This window comes from Pristis pectinata, chromosome 7 (assembly GCF_009764475.1).
Source record: "Pristis pectinata isolate sPriPec2 chromosome 7, sPriPec2.1.pri, whole genome shotgun sequence".
NCBI classification, from domain to species: Eukaryota; Metazoa; Chordata; class Chondrichthyes; order Rhinopristiformes; family Pristidae; genus Pristis; species Pristis pectinata.
The window spans coordinates 5,852,648-5,865,805 of NC_067411.1; the positions used below are offsets into that span (position 1 = coordinate 5,852,648).

Consider the following 13,158-nt stretch of genomic DNA (forward strand, 5'->3'; position numbering starts at 1 on the left):
AATAATATGCTGGGACTATAAAACATCGACATGATCAGGTTCAGAATCGTGCTTCCCCATTTAAAGACTTCCCACCACACCGGACCTCATCACAGCCGGCAGATGAGGAGGGATTGCAATCTATGCAGTCTTTTACAGTGAGTGGAGAAGCCAATTATCATGATCACATGCCTAGAATCATAGAGTCGTACAACACAGAAATGGGCCCTTCTGTCCATCACATCCATGCCAAACCTTTGCCCAAATGCACTAATCCTACTTGCCCACATTAGGACCGTATCCTTCTATATCTTGCCTATTTAAGTCATAGAGAGTCGTAGAGTCATATAGCACACTGGTCCATTCCAACTAAGATGCCCATCCAAGCTAGACCCATTTGCGAGCATTTGGCCCATAACCTTCCAAACCTTTCCTGTCCATGTACCTGTCAAAGTGTCTTTTAAAAGTTGTTATTGTACCTGCCTCAACCACTTCCTCTGCCAGCTCATTCCACATACATACCATCCTTTGTGTAAAAAAAAGTTGCCCCTCAAGTTCCAATTAAATTTTTCCCCTCTTACCTTAATCCTATACCCTCTAGGTCTTGATTCCCCAACCCTAGGAAAAAGACTGTATGAATTCATGCTATCTATGCCCCTCATGATTTTATACACCACTGTAAGGTCACCCCTCAGTCTCCTACATTCCAAGGCATAAAGTTCCAGTCCGTCCCTCTCCCTATAACTCAGTCCCTCAAGTGCCTGACAATGCCTATTTCAGGAATTTTAGTTCGTGGATTTAAAGATTTGAAAATCATCTGGCAAACAATCCTTTAGATTTATATCGATCACTTTGTTATATAAAGAGTTCCAACTGATGTAAAATGACAACATAACTCTTTAATTCCTCAACTGATATTTGTCAGTTTTAACTGAAGTAACAAAACACATAGTCACAGAAAATATCTCCCAAGCTTCTTACTTTATAGATTGTCACAATGCCTTTTCTTTTACCTTGTCTCCATTTATGTCCAATTATGCAATAAAAAGCCTAGTTTGTGTTGCCAATTATCTCTACTTTAGGAATTAGAAGCAACTCCTCTCCCAACTTGTGAGAAGGGACCTGACTGAAACATTCGATCCTGAGAAATTCTGAGAGGGTGGAAGTAGAGAGGAGGTTGTGGGTGGGGTCACTTTTTAAAAATAAGCGATGACTTAGTTAAGGCAGAGCTGAAACCATGTTTTTTTTCTCTCTGAGTGTTCTGTGTGTTCAGAACAATCTTCTTCAAAAAGCTGTGGAAGCTATCTTTGATTTTTAAGGCAGATGTGGCTAGATTCTTAATAGTCAAGTGTTTGAAAGGTTACCATAGTTACATGAATGCAAAGGTTACATGAATGCAAAGTTGAGGTCACAATCAGATCAGCTCAAGAGAGCTGCTCCTAATTCACATGTTCTTGACCATAGTCCTGAGGTTCAGGCTTAAAGGAAATAACACACAAAACCATGGAACTGTGAAACCACTGTTGGGCCTCACCTCTCTTGACAAAGAAGCTAAGCTAAAGGAGTCTGTTCCTCACTGATGCATGCTACAGTCAGATCCCTGTATTATTCAACAGAACTCACTGAGATTGAGGAGACTGGATGGAGACCCTGGCTGTGTCCACCAGACTTAAGGACAGCTTTTACCCCACTGTGATTAGACTATTGAATGGTTCCTTTATACAATGAGATGGACTATGACCTCACGATCTACCTTGTTGTGACCTTGCACCTTATTGCACTGCACTTTCTCTGTAGCTGTGACACTTTACTCTGTACTGTTATTGTTTTTACCTGTACTACATCAATGCACTCCGTACTAACTCAATGTAACTGCACTGTGTAATGAATTGACCTGTACAATTGGTTTGTAAGACAAGCTTTTCACTGTACCTTGGAACAAGTGACAATAATAAACCAATACCAATACTTTCGATCCTGTGCCGATCAGCTGGTGGGGTATTTGCAGATATTTTTAACCTCTCCGTACTTCAATCTGAGGTTCTCACCTGCTTTAAGACCACCATCATCTCAGTACCAAAGAAAAATGCCTTAATGACTACTTCCTGGTGGCTCTGACATCCACCATCATGTAGTGCTTTGAGAGGCTGGTAATGGCTCACATCAGCTCCAGCCTCCCAGGCAACCTCGACCCATTGCAATTTGCCTACCACCGAAATAGGTCCACAGGGGATGCCATCTCCATGGCCCTACACTCAACTCTGGAGTATCTGGGCAGTAAAGACACCTACGTTAGACTATTGTTTATTGACTACAGCTCTGCCTTCAATACTATAATTTCAAACAAACTCCAAGACCCTGGGACTCAACACCTCGCTTTGCAACTGGATCCTTCCTGACCAACAGACCGCAATCAGTAAGGATAGGAAGCATGATTATCTCCACCACGATTATCCTCAATACTGGTGCCCCACAAGGCTGTGTCCTCAGCCCCCTGCTCTACTCTGTATACACTGAGGACTGCATGGCCAGATTCTGCTCTAACTCCATCTACAAGTTTGCAGATGATGCCACCATAGTGGGCTGAATCTCAAATAATGATGATTTGGAGCACAAGAAGGATATAGAGAGCCTAGTGACATGGTGTCATGACAACAACCTTTCCCTCAATGTCAGCAAAAAAAGATAAGATATCTTTATTAGTCACATGTACATTGAAACACACAGTGAAACGCATCTTTTACGTAGTGTGTTCTGGGGGCAGCCCGCAAGTGTCACTATGCTTCTGGCGCCAACATAGCGCGCCCACAACTTCCTAACCCGTTCGTCTTTTGGAATGTGGTAGGAAACCGGAACACTTGCAGGAAACCCATGCAGGCATGGGGAGAATGTACAAACTCCTTACAGACAGTGGCTGGAATGGAATCCAGATCGCTGGCACTATAATAGTGTTACGCTAACCGCTACACTACCGTGTCTGCCCTGGTCATTCACTTCAGGAAGGGAGGAAGTGCACATGCTCCTGTTTACATCAATAGTGCTGAGGTCAAGAGGGTTGAGAGCTTCAAGTTCCTCGGAGTGAACATCACCAATACCCTGTCCTGGTCCAACCACATAGATGCCATGGCGAAAAAAGTGCACCAGCACCTCTACTTCTTCGGGAGGCTAGAGAAATTTTGCATATCCCCTTTGATCCTCACCAATTTTTATCGACGCACCATAGAAAGCGTCATGGCTTGGTACGGCAACTGCTCTGCCTGAGACTGCAAGGAACTGCAGAGAGTTGTGGACACAGAACATCACAGAAACCAGCCTCCCCTCCATGGACTCTTGTCTACACTTCTCGCTGGCTTGGTAAAGCAGCCAACATAATCAAAGACCCCACCCACCCCGAACATTCTCTCTTCTCCCCCCTCATGTCAGGCAGAAGATACAAAAGCCTGAAAGCACATACCACCAGGCTCAAGGACAGTTTCTATCTTGCTGTTATAAGACTATTGAACAGTCCCCTAGTATGATAAGATGGACTCTTGATCTCACAATCTACCTCGTTATGGCCTTGCAGCTTATTGTCTGCCTGCACTGCACTTTCTCTGTAACACTTTATTCTGTATTCTGTTATTGTTTTCCCTTGTACTACCTCAATGTACTGTTGTAATGAAATGATCTATATGGATGGCATGCAAAACAAAGTTTTTCACTGTACCTTGGTACATGTGACAATATTAAACCAATTTACCAATTTATTTACCAATTTCCCAATTTACAGACATCAATACATTTAAAGAGAGACAGCTATTGGTCCATGCTACAAAAGTCAGAATTCTGAACTAGGTGGTGAAACTCAACAGGGATTCATCTAAAAGGGAAAGGTGTTGCACAGAAGTCGCTTTCGGGATAATTATATGTGGTAACCATGAATTTTCAAATGGTGGAGCTCTGTTCAAAAACTTAACATGTAGCCATTTTGTCGGGTGAAGGCAGGAGGGTGTGTGGAGCACTTAGAACAAGTGAAGTTAAGAGCATATCAAAAATAATCCTTTCCCCTGTCCATGACATCTGCCTAATTTCCTATTAATTATGTTGCCAATCACTATTGATTTACCCGAACCATCAAAAGCACTATGTTTCCTGGAAGTATGCAGCTGAGATCCCAGAAACAGATGCTGCGTAATCAGACAGTTCTAGTGAGCTGCTGCTGTTGTACAAGAAAATTATTTGCAAAGATGCAATGTGAAGTCGCTTTTTTCTGGTGCAAATGGAAGCCAACTCCCAGTGTCTGAAGCAAATACACGACAGAAGTTTTCCCCCCTCATTAAAAAAAGCAAAGCTGTTGGAAAAGAAAACCCGCAGTGTTACCATATGCTGGCTGCTGTGGTGCCATGCAGACACATACAAGGCAAGAATGAGAGAGAATTTCAGATGAAAATTAAATCCTGCCGCAATTTGTTGGTGTATGTGCGCTTATGTGCATGTCTGTTGAACTGAAAATTCAGTTCCTGCGATGGAATGCTGTCTTAAATTTTAAATTGCCATTTACTGCAGTTGAAACTGAACTTGATGGAAACATTAAAAGTTATAAAACATAGAAACAAGAGTAAACATTTGGCCCTCAGTGGCTGACCACGGATGATCTCTGAACTTGCTCAATTACCCTCATATCTGGAAACTTTGAAATTAAGCTTATCCATGTGATTAATTAATATCAAATGGGACAGTTCTAATACCACAGCATGTTTCCCTCTTTCACAAAATCGACTGTTCACCACTTGTCTCTGCATTCTGTCCTGAAGCAAATATTGTATCTACATTGTTACAGTCTGTTCATGGAATTTAATTTTTCATATATTTCCTGTGGCATCTAAGTAAACAAGGAACAGAAATAACTTAATTTTAATTTGGGTACCGTCTCTACAATGTGAATCATGATGCAGGGTTTCGACCCGAAACGTCAACAATTCCTTTCTGTCTACAGATGCTGCTTGACCTGCTGAGTTCCTCCAGCAGATTGGTGCTCCAGATTCCAGCACCTGCAGTCTCTTGTTTCTGCAATCTGGTTTCTTTCTCACCACGTGTCCAAAGCTGCTACTCCCTGAACTTTCAATTAATTAATGAGCCACAACAGCAGTGTGTGATCTATCTAATTTAGATGGGCTCCTATGGTTCAGAGAGATGATGTTAGACTTGAATCCATTGAAGTATCAAGGCCCAGCTGTCTACACATGTTTGAGCTATTGTCATGAATTCATAGCTTAGAGACGAGTTCAGGAATACTTTGGAGAACAGTTCAAGAATCTTTTCAAAGCCTTGAGGGCTTATAATCATGATCATTTTAGAAGAATTGATTTATAGCATTGTGCAAACTAAATATTGCAGCTTTAACCTCTGGGACATGAACAACTCCCTTCATTGACCCTTCAAGGCCACTCCTTCCAATCAGCAACCACAACTTATATTTAGATGTCTCAGTGCACTCCACAGGAGTATTATCAAACTAAATTTGTTATGTGTGAATCCATTAATGCAGATGACCAAGAGTCGGTCAAAGAGATACATCTTTGGGACTACCTTAAGAAAAGAGAGAGTGGTGAAAAGACGGAAAGGTTTGGGAATGGAATCCCAGAGGTTAGGGCCTTGGCAGCTGAAGGCACTGCTGCTGTTGATGTGGCGGTTAAATCCAGAACGGTCAAAAGGCCAGCACTGGAGAAGCAGAGATATCTTGGAGAAGTGTAAGAAGTAGTGCAGGACTGGAAAAGTTTCAGCAACAGGGAGGGTGAGACCATAAAGAATATATAAGGATGAGAGTTTTAAACTTTGAGTCACTAGAAGCCAATGAAGGTCAGTGAGAACAGCTTAGTGCAAGCTAGCGTGAGCTTTATGTGACCTCAAGTTTAGAGAGCACAGTTGAAGGAAGGCTGGACACTAATGGATTGAATAATTGAGAGGTAAGAAAGGCAGGGATGAGAGTTTCAGCTGCAGATGAGCTCGGGCACAGTCATTGATGACAGAATCTTCACCCACACGATCTATACTCCTGTTTTCATATGAACATATGGCTTGTACTAAGTTGTCCTTTTTGCCACATTAATGCAAGTATCAGCCTTTTTCACCCATCCTCAGCATTTCTTCCTGCAGCATGCTCCTGGCTAATATTATTTACTGAGAAATAAAGTGATTAAGGCACAGAAGGAGGTCATTCAGCTCATTTAGTCCATGCTGACTGTGCAGGGTAATCCAGCCAGTTGAACCCATGCTCTGTCCCCATACACTGACAAATTATTCCCTCAAGTGTCTATCTAATTTCCCTTTGAAATGATTGATCAGCTCTGCTTCCATCACCCTCATTACCACTCACTACGTACAAAGGTTCTTCCTTACAGTTCTGCACCACCCCCATAACCTTGCAACTAAAACCCCTCATCCCTGAAATCATTGTGATAAAATTTTCCCTGCATCCTCTTAAGGACTTCATATCCTTCCTAGAGTGTAGTGACCAGAGCTGGATACCCTAGTTATGGCTTAACCAGAGCAATAAAAAGGTTCAGCCTAACTTTCCTACTTTCTACTCAATACCTGTTTAAAATTCAAAATTCTTTGCTAACTGCTCCATCATACATCCTGCCACTGTCAAGGATCTATGAACGTGAACCCCAAGGTATCTTTGTTCTGACACACCTTTAGAACTGCGTCAACATCTCAGAAGATCTATCCTGGGCCCAACACATTGATGCAATCAGGAAGAAGGCACACCAGCGGCTCTACTTCATTAGGAGTTTGAGGAGATTTGGTATCTCACCAAAGACTCCTGCAAATTTTTACAGATGTACTCTGGAAACTGGTTGCATCACTGCCTGGTATGGAAGCTCCAATGTGCAGGATTGAAAGAGGTTGCATAGGGTTGTAGACTCAGCCAGCTCCATCACGGGCACAACCCTCCCACCGCCATCAAGGATATCTTCAAGAGGTGGTGCCTCAAAAAGGTAGCATCTGTCATTAAGGACCCTCACATGCCCTCTTCACGTTAGTTCTGAACGGTCCATGACCCAGGAACATTACCTCGTTATTCCTCTTTTGCCCTATTTATTTATTTTTGTAACTTATAGTAATCCTTATGTCTTGCACTATACTGCTGCCTCAAAACAACAAAAATTTCACGATGTGTCAGTGATGATAATTCTGATTGTCCATATTGCCTTTCCCCATTCCTTCTGCCAGAATGCATGACCTCCATATAATAAGTTCCATTCTGCCACTTGTCCTATTCTGCCAGCTTATCAATGTACGGTAGCAGTGGATTGACACCATCTTCACTTCCATCATAACATTCCAAGTTTGTTATCACCAGATAATTTTGAAACTTTATTCTGTATTCCAATATCCAAGTCATTTATACATAACCGAAAAACACAGTGGTCCTATCTCTGACTTCAGGGGAAGCACCACTGTCTACCATCCTCCGGTTTGAAAACCATTTTCTGTCCATAAGCCAATTTTTTATCTAAGCTGACACTGACAGCCCTACACACGAACCTTAAAATCTTTCCTTAAAATTGACATGATTGACATTGGATTCCCTTCATCAATCATAACTCTGTTACTTCATTAAATTATTCAAATAGGTTGGTCAAATCCAATCTGCCTTTCACAAATCTGCACTGGCCCTCATTAATCAATACAAACTTCTCCAAGTGCCGATAAAGTTATTCATGATTATTGTTTCCAAAACCACCAATGTTAAATTGGCTGGCCAGTAGCTATTAGCAAAGTCTTTCCGTCTGTTCTTGACCAAGTGTGTCATGTTTGCTGCCTTCCATTCTCTTCTCTGGGATTTCTCCTGCATCAGGGAAGACCAGAAAATTATGGCAAACCCTAAATTTTTTTTAAATTTTATTTACAACATGGTAACAGGCCCTTCCAGCCCAACGAGTCCGCGCCGCCCATTTTAAACCCAAATTAACCTACCCGTACGTTTTTGAAATGTGGGAGGAAACAGGAGCACCCGGAGGAAACCCACGCAGATGCGGGAGAACGTACAAACTCCTTACAGACAGCGATGGGAATCAAACCCCAATCACTAGCGCTATAATAGCGTCGCGCTAACTGCTACGCTACCGTGCCTCTTCCTATATTCACTCTAATATTTTCAGATTACTGTAGCCCGGTTTACAAAACAAGAATTAATGCAAGCACAGAAACAGAAATCTTAATAACATAATAAAGAAAGAATTTTTATTGAAACTGTCATGACCTAATGACACACCACAGCGTTGAAAATCCAGTGGAATATTTTGTTAGTACCACAATAGTTGGTGTGAGCAATGACTGAAAACGAAGACAGCTTGTGCATTAATGAGTATTAATTATGTTGCTTTATTGAAACATCTGCTGACACCAAACCCTGAACTGCAAATGTTTCGTTGGAACCTTGCTTGAAAAGTTGAAATTCATCCATCAGCTAAAATGACTGAAAACTACCTGGTCATTTATCTCAAAATTGAAAAAACTGCAGATGCGGGAAATCCGAAACAAAGACAAGGGGTCTTCATCCCAAAATGTTAACTCTGTTTCTCTGTCCACAGATGCTGCTTGAACTTCTGAGTGTATCTGGTGTTTACTGTTCTGGCTTTCTATCTCATTTGCTCACTGTGACTTACTGTGTACAAATGCATTGTCCACATGACAATGAGTGATGACATTCCAATATCAGTGACTGCCGGTGAATATTCCAGGAGTTCCTGAGAATCTGGAGCCCTTGGTCTTCTTTTCTTTGTAGTTGTATTAAAAAGCCATTTGATCTCATATTTTATTATCGAGTTGTACAGCACAGAAATGGCCCTTTGGGCTTCAAACTCCACGTCAGCCTTTTTGCCTAATCCGCTGCTATAAGACAGTTGAACGAACCTCTTATACGATACAGGTGGGCTTTTGATCTCTCAGTCTACCTCGTCATGTCCCTTGTGCTCTATTTGTCTGCCTGCACAGCACTTTCTCTGTAACTGTAACACTATATTTTGTTTCTTTTCCTTTTGTACCACCTCCATGTACCTATTATGGAATAATCTGTCTGGATGGCACGCCAACCAAAGCTTTTCACTGTATCTCGGTACTTGCGACAATAATAAACCAATTTAACCAAATTAGGTCTGTATCCTTCTGGACCTTGCCTATTCAAGTACCTGTCCAAATGTCTCTTAAATGTAGAGATTGTACCTGATTCCACTACCTCCTCTGGCAGTGAGTTCCAGATCTCAATCACTCTCTTCTAAAAGTCTTCCCCTCAAATCTCTGGAATTCCTTGTCCCTGAGGATGCTGGAGGCTGGATAATTAAGCATATTCCAGAATCAAGAATCAGAATCAGGTTTATTATCACCGACACATATCGTGAAATTTGTTGCTTTGTGGCAGCAGTTCAGTGCAAGACATAAAAATTCCTAAAAGTTACAAAAATAAATAAATAGTGCAAAAGAGGAATAACAAGGTAGTGTTCATGGGTTCATGGACCGTTCAGAAATCTGATGGCAGAGGGGAAGAAGCTGTTCCTGAAACGTTGAGTGTGGGTCTTCAGGCTCCTGTACCTCCTCCCCGATGGTAGTAACGTGAAGGTGCTGATAGATAAATATTTGAAAGATTGGGGGACATGGGGAACTGGCACAGAAGAGGAGCCCAGCATAGATCAGCATGGTGAATGGTGAGGCAAGCTTGAGGGGCCGAGTGGCCTACTCCTGCACCTATTTTCCTGTGTTCTCGTGGTACAAGGATGGCAGAGTGGTGCAGCTGATAGAGCTGCTGCCTCACAGCTCCAGAGACACGGGTTCGATCCCTGACCTCTGCTGCTGACAGTGTGGAATTTGAGTGTTCTCACTGTGACTGTGGGTTTCCTCTGGTGCTCTCCTTGATGGTCCAGCAACAAAACCAAGTTAGGTTGAAGAAAAGAATTAGATAGGTCTCTATGTTATGCTTCAGGTCAGATTGTTATTTGCTGCTTCTGACTAATATCTGAAAGTGAGTGAATGGAGTGAATGTCAAACCGTTGTTGTGGAATATGAATTATTGAATAAGTGATAGAAGTCATCAAGATATCTCCAGGGTATTCACTAAGAGAAATATATACATGTCCAAAGCTCATCTATAACAGGTTAAATTATTACCTCGTTGTAATGTATTTTGATTAATACCCAGTTGCAGTGAGATTACATAGAAACATAGAAAACCTACAGCACTATACAGGTCCTTCGGCCCACAAAGCTGTTCCGGACATGTCCCTACCTTAGAAATTACTAGGCTTACCCATAGCCCTCTATTTTTCTCAGCTCCATGTACCTATCCAAAAGTCTCTTAAAGGACCCTATCGTATCCGCCTCCACCACCATTGCCGGCAGCCCATTCCACACACTCACCACTCTCAGTAAAGAACGTGCCCCTGACATCTCCTCTGTACCTACTCCCCAGCACCTTAAACCTGTGTCCTCTTGTGGCAACCATTTCAGCCCTGGGAAAGATTACAAGGAAAAGAGCTGGGAAGTGCATTAGGGAAAAAACAGATTTAATAAATTCAACAGGCTGAGACTCTTTTCTCTGGAAGGGAAAAGGCTGCACTGCTGTGACATGAAGGAGCTTAATCTGGTAGTTGTGCTGATGTTTCTTCTGCTTATGGCAGAATCCCAATCTAAGGATGATCAAAAAATAAAGTCACATTTATATCCAACAGGGGATTTAGGAGAAACATTTTTAATCAGGGGAGTTAAAACGTGAAACTTGCCAGCTCGGAAATAGTTGAGTCAAATGGCATGGATGGGTTTGAGAGAAGCTAGTTAAGTTCATGAGGATGGAAGAAACAAAGAGATATGTTTATAGGGCAAGATTACAATAGGGTGGGAGGAGGCTCATGTGGAGCATGATGAGAAAGACATAAAAAGCATTGACCATAAGACATAGGAACAGAATTGGGCCATTCAGCCCATTGAGTCTGCTCTGCCATTTGATCATGGCTGAATTATTTTTCCCTCTCAAACCCCATTCTTCTGCCTTCTCCCCGTCACCTTTGATACCCTTACTAATCAAGAACCTATCAACCTCCACTTTAAATACACCCAATGACTTGGCCTCCACAGCCGTCTGTGGCACTGAATTCCACAGATTCACCACCCTCTGGCTAAAGAAATTTCTCCTCATCTCTGTTCTAAAGGGACCTACTTTTATTCTTAGGCTGTGCCTAGTGGACTGTGGACTGGGGTGTGCCCAGCATTGGATAGTACTGGAGGAGGAAATAGTATTGTATTAGATAGAAGCAGATGAAAAGGTACTACAAGGAAATTGAAAACAGATTTAGAAAAAAAGCATATAAATGCAAACACAAGTACAGTCGGCAAGATACACATACAAAAAGCCATGTGGGAATGTGGTATGGTCTAGGTGTTTAATAGTCATAGGCACAAAGTGTACAGAAAAAGATTTGGAACAAAATGGAAAAGAGGTAACTGGGGTGGCACATTGATTAGGGAAGACATTTGGAGTTGCAAAGAGACGTCTTTGGAGTGGAGGTTGGGGATAAGCAGAAGGACAGAGTCAACTTCCATAGAGTTGAGAAGCAAAATGTTGTGATCGCACCATTGTGGATGTTCTATTGACTTACAAATAGTGGAGTAAATCTGCGGGAGGCTTACAGAGATGTGAAAGAACTATAGACTGCAGATATTGGGGAACCTTAACCAATAATCAGTTGGAGGACTTCAGTTATCCGAAGGGATTGTATAGGCTGGTTTTGTTTTCCTTGGAGCAAAGGAGGCTGAGGGATAACCTGACAGAGATATATAAAACTATAAGAGGCATAGATAGGGTAGGTAGAATCTTTTTACCTTTGTAGGGGTATGAAAAACAATAAGGAGAGAGGAAGGAGTTCTAAGAGGGATTTGAGAGAAAAGTTTTTGACATCAAGAGCGGTTGATATCTGAAACTCACTGCCAGAGAAGGTGGTGGAATTGGATATTCCACAGCATTTAAGATATGTTTAGACAGTAACTTAAATAGGCAAGGTATAGAAGGATAAGGATCTATGGCGGACTAATGTAGATGGGCAAAAAGGTCGGCATGGACATGGTGGTCAAAGGGTCTGTTTCTGTGCTGTACAAGTCCATAATATTGAAGTAAAAGTAGGGGGAAGGATTTCTGAAATACATTCAAAAGAGTTTCCTTGACAAGTATGACCTCGACCCACCTAGGAAGGTGTTGAGGAATGAGAGTGGCCTGGTAAACAAACTGTCAGTCGGAAAAAACTTGGATAAAACCGATTGCCTTATCACAACGTATCGATTAATCGAGAAAGCCAGGAAACAGTCTAAAGTAGAACATCCAAATTAGAAGAGGGATAATTTGAATGGAAGGAGAACAGATCTAACCTGGGTAAAACAGGACCAAAGATTGACAAGAGAAAGTGCTTTGGAACAATGGCAGGTCTTTGAGGAGGAGAGTCAGTGACCAGCTGATGTACACTGCTGTTTCTAATTGTCTCAGGCTTCCTGCCCATCGGGTCAAGTCCTGGTGGTAACTAGAGTGCAACAGCCCTTCTGCCTAGAAGGAAGTCATGCACCGGCATCTTTCAGCTTTCAGAACTGGAGTGGGAAGAAGTCATCCTTGCCCCTGAAGTTTGCCTTGGAATATAGGCTGCAATGCATATTTTAAATGTTTTTAAACGACCGTATATCAAGTAGTTTTTTTGTGAAAAAATAGAGTCTACTTGACATATAATTGTTTGAAATTGCTCTATTTTCCTTGTAAAGCTGCTCTGACATGATCTGCAGTTGGAATTTATTACCCACTTTCCAGAACTGTGCATGACATTAGAATTACACTACAGAAGCGGCTGTATGTCCATGCTCCACACAAGCCTCCCCCACCTGAGGAATATATTTCCACTGCAGGAAAGATAAAAATATGGATCAAAATGTAATAAATCCAGTAAGGAATTCTGGAGAAACTGCTTCACCCAGACAGATGGTTAAATTGTGGAACTCACTACCATAGGAGCAACACACACAAAATGCTGGAGGAGCTCAGCAGGTTAGGCAGCATCTATGGAGGAAAATAAACAGTCGACGTTTTGGGTCAAGACCCTTCATCAGGACTGTCCTGATGAAGGGCCTCGACCTGAAACAGCGACTGTTCCTCCAGCATTTTGCATG

General features: G+C 42.1%; 1 protein-coding gene across 6 annotated transcripts in view; it reads left to right on the plus strand.

Annotated features, from left to right (window-relative positions):
* cfap99 (cilia and flagella associated protein 99) overlaps positions 1 to 13,158 on the plus strand; it is a 105,572-nt gene that overhangs the window by 28,966 nt on the left and 63,448 nt on the right. The gene's annotated exons all lie outside the window — the stretch shown is intronic.